This window comes from Schistocerca piceifrons, chromosome X (genome assembly GCF_021461385.2).
Source record: "Schistocerca piceifrons isolate TAMUIC-IGC-003096 chromosome X, iqSchPice1.1, whole genome shotgun sequence".
NCBI classification, from domain to species: Eukaryota; Metazoa; Arthropoda; class Insecta; order Orthoptera; family Acrididae; genus Schistocerca; species Schistocerca piceifrons.
In genome coordinates, this window is record NC_060149.1 from 687,719,844 (window position 1) to 687,728,435 (window position 8,592).

Genomic DNA, 8,592 nt, shown 5'->3' on the forward strand with positions numbered 1-8,592 from the left:
TCTGTGAAATTTAATAATAAACTAGGATTAGATACCCTATTATTTTAAATGTTAATTATATTTACCAGGGTACTATTAGTTAAGGTCTTTAAACCCAAGGAATTTGGCGGTATCTCATTTCATTGAGAGGGACCGACCCCGTAATTGATAATACATGATTTACTCTACTTAATTTATTTGTTTGTATATCTCCGTTATCAGAGGATCTTTTTAGAGTTATAATTTTCAAGATTTATAATTATAAAATATTTCAGGTCAAGGTGCAGCTTATAGTTAAGAGGAGGTGGTTACAATAGATTTTTGTTTATAACGGATTTGATGGTGGAATACTATTAATGAAGGTGGATTTGATAGTAATTTAATTTATTTAATTTAACTGAAATTTTCTCTGAGGTGTGTACACATCGCCCGTCGCTCTCATTATTGATTATTGTATTTTATTATTTTAATTTAGCTTCAGTTTAGATGAGATAAGTCGTAACATAGTAGATGTACTGGAAAGTGTATCTAGGAAGAGTTTCAAGATATAACTTATTAGTAATGTGTTTCATTTACACTGAAAATTTTTCTGTGCAAATCAGGATATCTTGATTATTTATTTTATTATATTTATTTTTTGTTTATTTAATTATTTAATAAAAATAATTTTGTCGAATTTTGTATCAGCATATTTTGTAGAATTGATTTTTTAGATTATAGTTTATTGGTAATGTAATTGTTTTATGAAATTTTATTTTAAGTTTTTAAAAGTAGATTTTATTTATTGTACCTTTTGTATCAGGGTTTATCAAAATTTTAGTATTTACTTTACTTCTCTCGATTTGGGTTGATTTATAAATAATTTATAGTTTATGTGTCATAATTATTATTTAATTATTTATAGAAATGAGATGTTAATCGTTTCCCAAGTTATCTAGTATCTTAAGAAAAAATTTAAATTTTTGAAGTTAATTGTTTTAATTTAATTTTTTAGGTATAAATATTAACTTATTTATTCTTTAAGGGATAAGCTTTGAAGTTAATAACCTATAATTTGTTTTATAAAATATAGTAGTAAGCTTTAAACCAGCTATCTCTAAGATTACGTTTTAGTTCATTATTTTTTATTTTGAATTTATAAGTATTTTAGGTTTTTTATTAAGATTATGTATTTAATTTTAAAATTTTTGTAATATTGATAGAATTAGGATATTTATTTGTATATAATTTTTACCTTGTGAATTTATTATAAGGAACTAGGCAAAATTGATTTCCGCCTGTTTATCGAAAACATGTCCTCTTGAAAATACTTTGAGGTCTGGCCTGCTCACTGAGCAGAATTATAAAGAGCCGCATTATTTTGACCGTGCAAAGGTAGCATAACCATTAGTCTCTTAATTAGCGGCTGGAATGAATGGCTTGATGAGAAATCAACTGTCTCTTAATAAATATTTGAATTTAACTTTTGAGTCAAAAGGCTTAAATTTTTCTTTAGGACGACAAGACCCTATAGAGCTTAATATTTTATTTTTATATAGTTTTTTGTTTGTCTTTCTATATTTAATGATGATGTTTAGTTGGGGTGACATGAAGAATAAATACTCTCTTCATTATTATATCATTTATTAATGTTTGTTGTTTTGATCCATAATTTATGATCATAAGATTAAGTTACCTTAGGGATAACAGCGTAATTGTTTTTGAAAGCTCATATCGACAAAGCAGATTGCGACCTCGATGCTGGATTAAGAAAAATTTTGGGTACAGTAGCCCAGTAATTAGTTCTGTTCGACCTTTAAATTCTTACATGATCTCAGTTCAGACCGGCGTGAGCCAAGTCGGTTTTTATCCTACGATTATTAATTCATATTAGTACGAAAGGACCATATGGTTGAAATATTTTTTATTTTATTGATTAATACTAATTAAATTACTATTTTGACTGATTAATGTGTTGGATTTAGAGTTCATTTATGTAGAATTTTTCTACAAATTATATTGATACTTTATGATTTATTTATGTATATTTTGAATTTTCTTTTATTAGTCACTTGTGTTTTAATTAGTGTTGTTTTTTTAACTTTATTAGAGTGTAAGGTTTTAGGTTATATCCAAATTCGAAAGGGTCCAAATAAAGTACGTTTTGCAGGAATTCCTCAACCCTTTAGTGATGCTATTAAGTTAATTTGTAAGGAGCAGCCAATTCCTATCATATCTAATTATTTACTTTATTATTTTTCTCCGTTTTTTAATTTCATAATTTCCTTGGCTGTTTGAGTGATTTTCCCTTACTTAAATTATATATGTTCTTTTTCTTATGGGTTTTTGTTTTTTTATTTTGTACTAGATTAGGTTTTTATACTGTTATAATTGCTGGTCGGTCTTCTAATTCAAATTATTCTTTACTAGGATCTCTTCGTTCTGTTGCTCAAACAATATCATACGAAGATAGTTTGGCTTTAATTTTATTATCTTTAATTATTTTCATTGGTAGTTTTAACATGTTTGATTTTATAAATTATCAGCTTTATTGTTGATTTATTATTATTTCTTTTCCTTTAGCTTTAGCTTGTTTTGCTTCTTGTTTAGCTGAATCTAACGGTACTCCTTCTGACTTTGCCGAAGGTGAATCTGAGTTAGTTTCAGGTTTTAATATTGAATATGGTGCAGGCGGGTTTACTTTAATTTTTTTAGCTGAGTATACTAGAATTGTTTTTATAAGAATATTATTAGCTTTAATTTTTTTAGGTGGTGACTTTTATTCTTTTATATTTTTTATTAAGCTTGCTGTTATGTCCTTTGGTTTTATTTGAGTTCGGGTGACATTACCACGTTTTTGTTGTGATAAGTTAATGTACTTAGCTTGAAAAGTTTTTTGCCTATATTTTTAAATTTTTTTATTTTCTTTGTTGGGTTAAAGATTTTATTTATCTCATTTATTTAGTGAAATTTTTTAAGAAAAGTTAATAGAAGAGTTAAACTTCTAGTTTTATGTTTTCAGAACATATGCTTTTCCTAAGGTAATTAACTTATTATTCCTTAATTAGTTTATCTCATCCGTTTGCAACATGCACATTAATTAAGAAGTATGTAAAGTAGATAATTGTTAAGATTTGTCCTGTTATAATGTAAGGTTCTTCAACAGGTCGTTTACCAATTCATGTTAATAATCACACAACAACTACTATAATTGAGAATAAAATCTGATTAATAGGATAGAATTGAATACCTTGGAATGGTGTTTTATTATAAAATGGTAAAATTATTAAGATTCTAATTGATAAGAATTATGCAATAACACCTCCTAGCTTTTTAGGGATTGATCGTAGAATTGCATATGCAAATAAGAAATATTATTCTGGTTGAATATGGACGGGGATTACTAACGGATTACCAAGCACAAAATTGTCTGGATCCCCTAGGAGGTAAGGATTAATTAAGCACAATATAATTAATAATGATGATATTAATACAAATGTAATAGAGTCCTTGAAAGTAAAGTATGGGTGAAATGGGATATTTTCAATATCTCCATTTAGGCCTAAGGGGTTATTAGACACTGTTTGGTGGAGGAAGAATAAATGAATCGCTGCCATTGCAGCACTAATAAATGGTAGTACAAAATGGAATGTAAAGAATCGATTTAATGTTGCATTATCAACAGCAAACCCTCCTCATACTCAATGAACTAAATCTGTTCCTAAAAATGGAATTGCTGATAATAAATTAGTAATTACTGTCGCACCTCAGAATGATTTTTGACCTCAAGGTAAAACGAATCCTATAAATGCAGTTGCTATAACTAAGAATAGGATTACTGTACCAATTATTCAGGTGTGTATGTATATGTAAGATCCGTAGTAAATTCCTCATCCGACATGTAAATAAATACAAATAAAAAATATAGAAGCTCAATTTGTGTGTAAGGTTCGAATAATTCTGCCATTATTTACGTCTCGGCAGATGTGAACTACACTACTAAGTGCTATTTCAATATTTGTTGTATAATGCATAGCTAAAAATTGTCCAGTTACAATTTGAATTATCAAAAATAACCCTAGTAGGGACCCAAAATTTCATCAAAATGAAATATTTGTTGGTGCAGGTAAATCAACTAGAGAGTTATTAATGATTTTAATTAAAGGATGTCTTAATCGTAAGGGTTTATTCATTAGTAAATTATCTTATTTTACGAATAGGCCCTAGCTTAATATTGGTGATTTTAACAACTGCTAATAGTGCTAAAAATAAATAAATTATTTTTATTATTGTGATAATGAGTGTTGGTCTGTTATATAGTTTTCCTAAAGATATTGTTATTTCTTAATAATTGATTGAATTATCAATATTTATAGTTTCAGTATTTTTGAAAAAGTCTATAAATATAGTTATATCTAAAATAATTAATGTTGATATGATAAATATTCATATTGTTAAGGTAATAATTATCATAATTGATTTAGGTTGAAATATTTCGTTTGATGCAATTCTCGTAATATAAATAAATACAAGTAATATACCACCAAGAAACGTTAAAAATAAAATATATGATAATCAATATCTTTCCATTATTGTTCCTGTTATTAGTCCAACTAGAAAAGTTTGTAGGATAATGAAAAGCATTATTGATATTGGGTGTCTTAATTTAATAAAATTAATATTTATTATGTTTGATAGCGATATAATTATTATTTTGATCTTGTCAGTGGTTAGTTTATTAAAAATATCGGTTTTGGGGACCGATGATGGAAAGCTTTTTCACCTCTGAAGTTTTAAAAGTGGGGGCTGGACTTATTTCCAGTTTACAAGACCGGCGTTTTTTTTAAACAATTAAAACTAATGTTTATATTCTCTGTCTTTACTTCTTTATTGATTTATTTTGCTGGTGTTTATGTTTTTTCTTCTAAACGTAAGCATTTATTAATGGTTCTCTTGAGATTAGAATATATTGTCCTTTCGTTATTTATATTGGTTATTGTTTTTCTTATTGAGTTTGATTATGATTATTTTTTTCCTGTTTTTTTTTTGTTTTTTCTGTTTGTGAAGGTGCTTTAGGTCTTTCCATTTTAGTTTCAATAATTCGTTCTCATGGGAGTGATTTTTTTTAATTCTTTTGGTTTATCTTTATGTTAAAGTATTTATTTATAACTATTTTTTTGATCCCTCTTTGTTTGGACAATAATTGTTGATGGTTGGTTCATTCTTTAATGTTTCTGTCTAATTTTGTGTTTATGATTTGTGTTTATTCATATGCATATTTGAATATGATTAGATGTTATTTTGGTATTGATTATTTTCCTTTTAGTTTGATTTTGCTTAGTTTTTGAATTTGTTCTTTAATAATTATTGCTAGAGGTTCAGTTTATTTAAGTTTTTATCATTCTAATTTTTTGGGCTTTATAGTCTTACTTTTAATTATTATGCTTTATTGTTCGTTTGCTAGATTGAGTCTTCTTTCTTTTTATATTTTTTTTTGAGGCTAGATTAGGCCCAACTTTACTTTTGATTTTCGGTTGAGGCTATCAACCTGAACGATTACAGGCTGGTGTTTATTTAATTTTTTATACCCTGGTTGCTAGATTGCCTTTATTATTAGTGTTATTTAGGGTTTATGATTTTTCTAATACTTTATATTTTCCTTTATTGGTTGATTTTGGTTCTTATTATTTTATATTTTATGTGTTTATAATTCTTGCTTTTTTAGTTAAGATGCCAATATTTTTGGTTGATTTATGGCTTCCTAAGGCTCATGTTGAGGCCCCTATTTCAGGTAGAATGATTCTTGCTGGTGTTTTATAAAAGTTAGGTGATTATGGTATTTTTCGTGTTATGAAGGCTATTTCTAATTTGGGTTTAAAGTTTAAGTAATTTTGATTGTCTTTAGGTTTATCTGGTGGGGTTATTGTTAGATTTAGTTGTTTTCGTCAGGTTGATTTAAAGTCTTTAATTGCATATTCTTCTGTTGCTCATATAAGAATGGTTATTGGAGGATTGATGACTATGAATTGATGAGGTTGTATAGGTTTTTTTCTTTAATGGTTGGTCTTGGTTTGTGTTCTTCTGGTTTATTTTGATTATCTAATATTATTTATGGGCGTTTAGGTAGATGAAGATTATTAATTAACAAGGGCATAATTAATTTGATACCAAGAATGGCTTTATGATGATTCCTTTTGAGATCATCTAATATAGCTGCTCCTCCTTCTTTAAATTTGGTAGGTGAACTTAGATTATTATATAGAATTACGTCTTGATCTTCTTTTAGATTTTTTGCTTTAATTTTTTTGTCTTTTTTTAGAGCTGTTTATACTTTATATATGTATTCTTATTCTCAGCATGGTAATTATTATTCTGGTGTTAATACTTGTTCTCTTGGTTATGTTCGTGAATATCATCTTTTACTTTTACATTGATTGCCTTTAAATATTCTTTGTTTAAAGGGGGAGTATTTTTTTTGTTTAGGTTGCTTAAGTATTTTAATGAAAAATGTTGTTTTGTGGAATCAATGATATGAATTTTTCATCTTAGGCAGTGAATTTGTTTTCTATTTGTTCTTTGAGTTTCTTTTCTTAATTTTTTTCTAGAACTATAATTTAATTTCGGGTATTTTTTATTTAATAATTGATTATAGAGTTTTTGTTGAATGAGAACTTTTTAATTTAAATGGTTCTATGGTTGTTACGACTATAATTTTGGATTGAATGTCACTTATTTTTATGTCTTTTGTTATGTATGTTTCTTCTTTGGTTATTTATTATAGAGAGGATTATATATCAGGAGAAAAAAATATAAATCTTTTCATTGTTATTGTTTTAATATTTATTCTTTCTATAGGTTTTTTAATTATTAGTCCTAATTTGATTAGAATTTTATTGGGATGGGATGGTTGAGGTTTAGTTTCTTATTGTTTAGTTATTTACTATCAAAATGTGAAATCTTATAGTACGGGTATGTTAACAGCACTTTCTAATCGTATTGGTGATGTTGCTATTTTAATTTCTATTGCTTGAATATTGAATTTTGGTGGTTGAAATTATATTTATTATTGTGATTTTATTTCTAATTCTTTTGAAATAAAGCTTATTACTATATTAATTGTTTTAGCAGCTATAACTAAAAGAGCTCAAATTCCCTTTTCTTCTTGACTTCCTGCTGCTATGGCTGCTCGTACTCCTGTTTCTGCTTTGGTTCATTCTTCTACTCTTGTTACTGCTGGGGTTTATTTATTAATTCGTTTCAGACCAATATTAGATACTTATAATTGTGGTTGATTCTTACTTTTAATTGGTTGTATAACTATATTTATGGCTGGTTTGGGAGCAAATTTTGAATTTGATTTGAAGAAAATTATTGCTCACTCTACTTTAAGACAACTTGGTTTAATAATAAGAATTTTGGCTATAGGTTACCCAAAACTTGCATTTTTTCATTTATTATCTCATGCTTTATTTAAGGCTCTATTGTTTATGTGTGCAGGTTCAATAATTCATAATTTAAAGGATTCTCAGGATATTCGTTTTATAGGTTCAATTGTTAATTTTATAACTTTAACTTCAGTTTGTTTTAATGTTTCTAGTTTGTCTTTGTGTGGTATACCATTTTTAACAGGTTTTTATTCAAAGGATTTAATTCTTGAAATGGTTTGTTTAAGATGAATTAATTGTTTGATTTTTTTTCTTTATTTCTGTTCTACTGGTTTAACTGCATCTTATTCTTTTCGTCTTTTTTATTATTCAATATCTGGTGATAATAATTTTTATTCTAGATTTTCTTTTGATGATAAGGGTTATTATATTTCGTTTGGTATAATTGGTTAATTGTTTGTTGCTGTTTTTGGTGGTAGTCTTTTGTCTTGGTTAATTTTTCCTGTTCCTCATGTGATTGCCTTGCCCTATTATTTAAAGTTTTTAACTATTACTGTAGTTGTATTGGGTGCTTATTTGTGTTATCTTATTTCTAATTTTGATTTTTCTCAAAATTTATTTTCTTTAAGTATACTTTCTTTCGTCAGATTTGATGGTTCTATGTAGTTTATACCTTTTCTTTCAACTAAGTTTATTAGATATGTTCCTTTAAAATTGGGTTATTATTCATGTAAATCATTCGATTATGGTTGAGGTGAATTATTTGGTGGTCAAGGTTTGTATAGACTATCTATTTATTTAATTAGTTATATACAAGGTTGATATGATTCTAATTTTAAGATTTATAGTTTAATTTTTATTTTTTGAATATATATTTTGGTGGTATTATTTTTCGTTTACTTAAATAGCTTATAATTAGAGCGTGACACTGATGATGTTAAGGAAGTATTTTTACTTTTAGGTATTTATAAATATACATATATTATTTTTACAGTGAAAATGTAATGTTTTATTTAAACTATATAAATTTTAGAATTGTTAACGGAGTTTAACTGCTAATATAAAAAGTTAGCAGCTTTCATATTGGTTTTACATTTCCTTAATTGGAACTTTATAGTTCAATTATATTATTAACAGTAATATGCCTCTTTTTGGCTTCAATTAATAAGAATAAGGGTATTTTGTTTACCAACCTGCCAGGTCGAAACTGACTGCAATATTTCGCTTCTTATTCTATTTAAGGTTGATT

General features: G+C 26.6%; 1 pseudogene; it reads left to right on the forward strand.

The window, feature by feature from the left end:
• Window positions 1-6,288: 6,288 nt before the first annotated feature.
• LOC124723089 lies at window positions 6,289-8,096 on the forward strand (annotated as a pseudogene).
• Window positions 8,097-8,592: the final 496 nt, after the last annotated feature.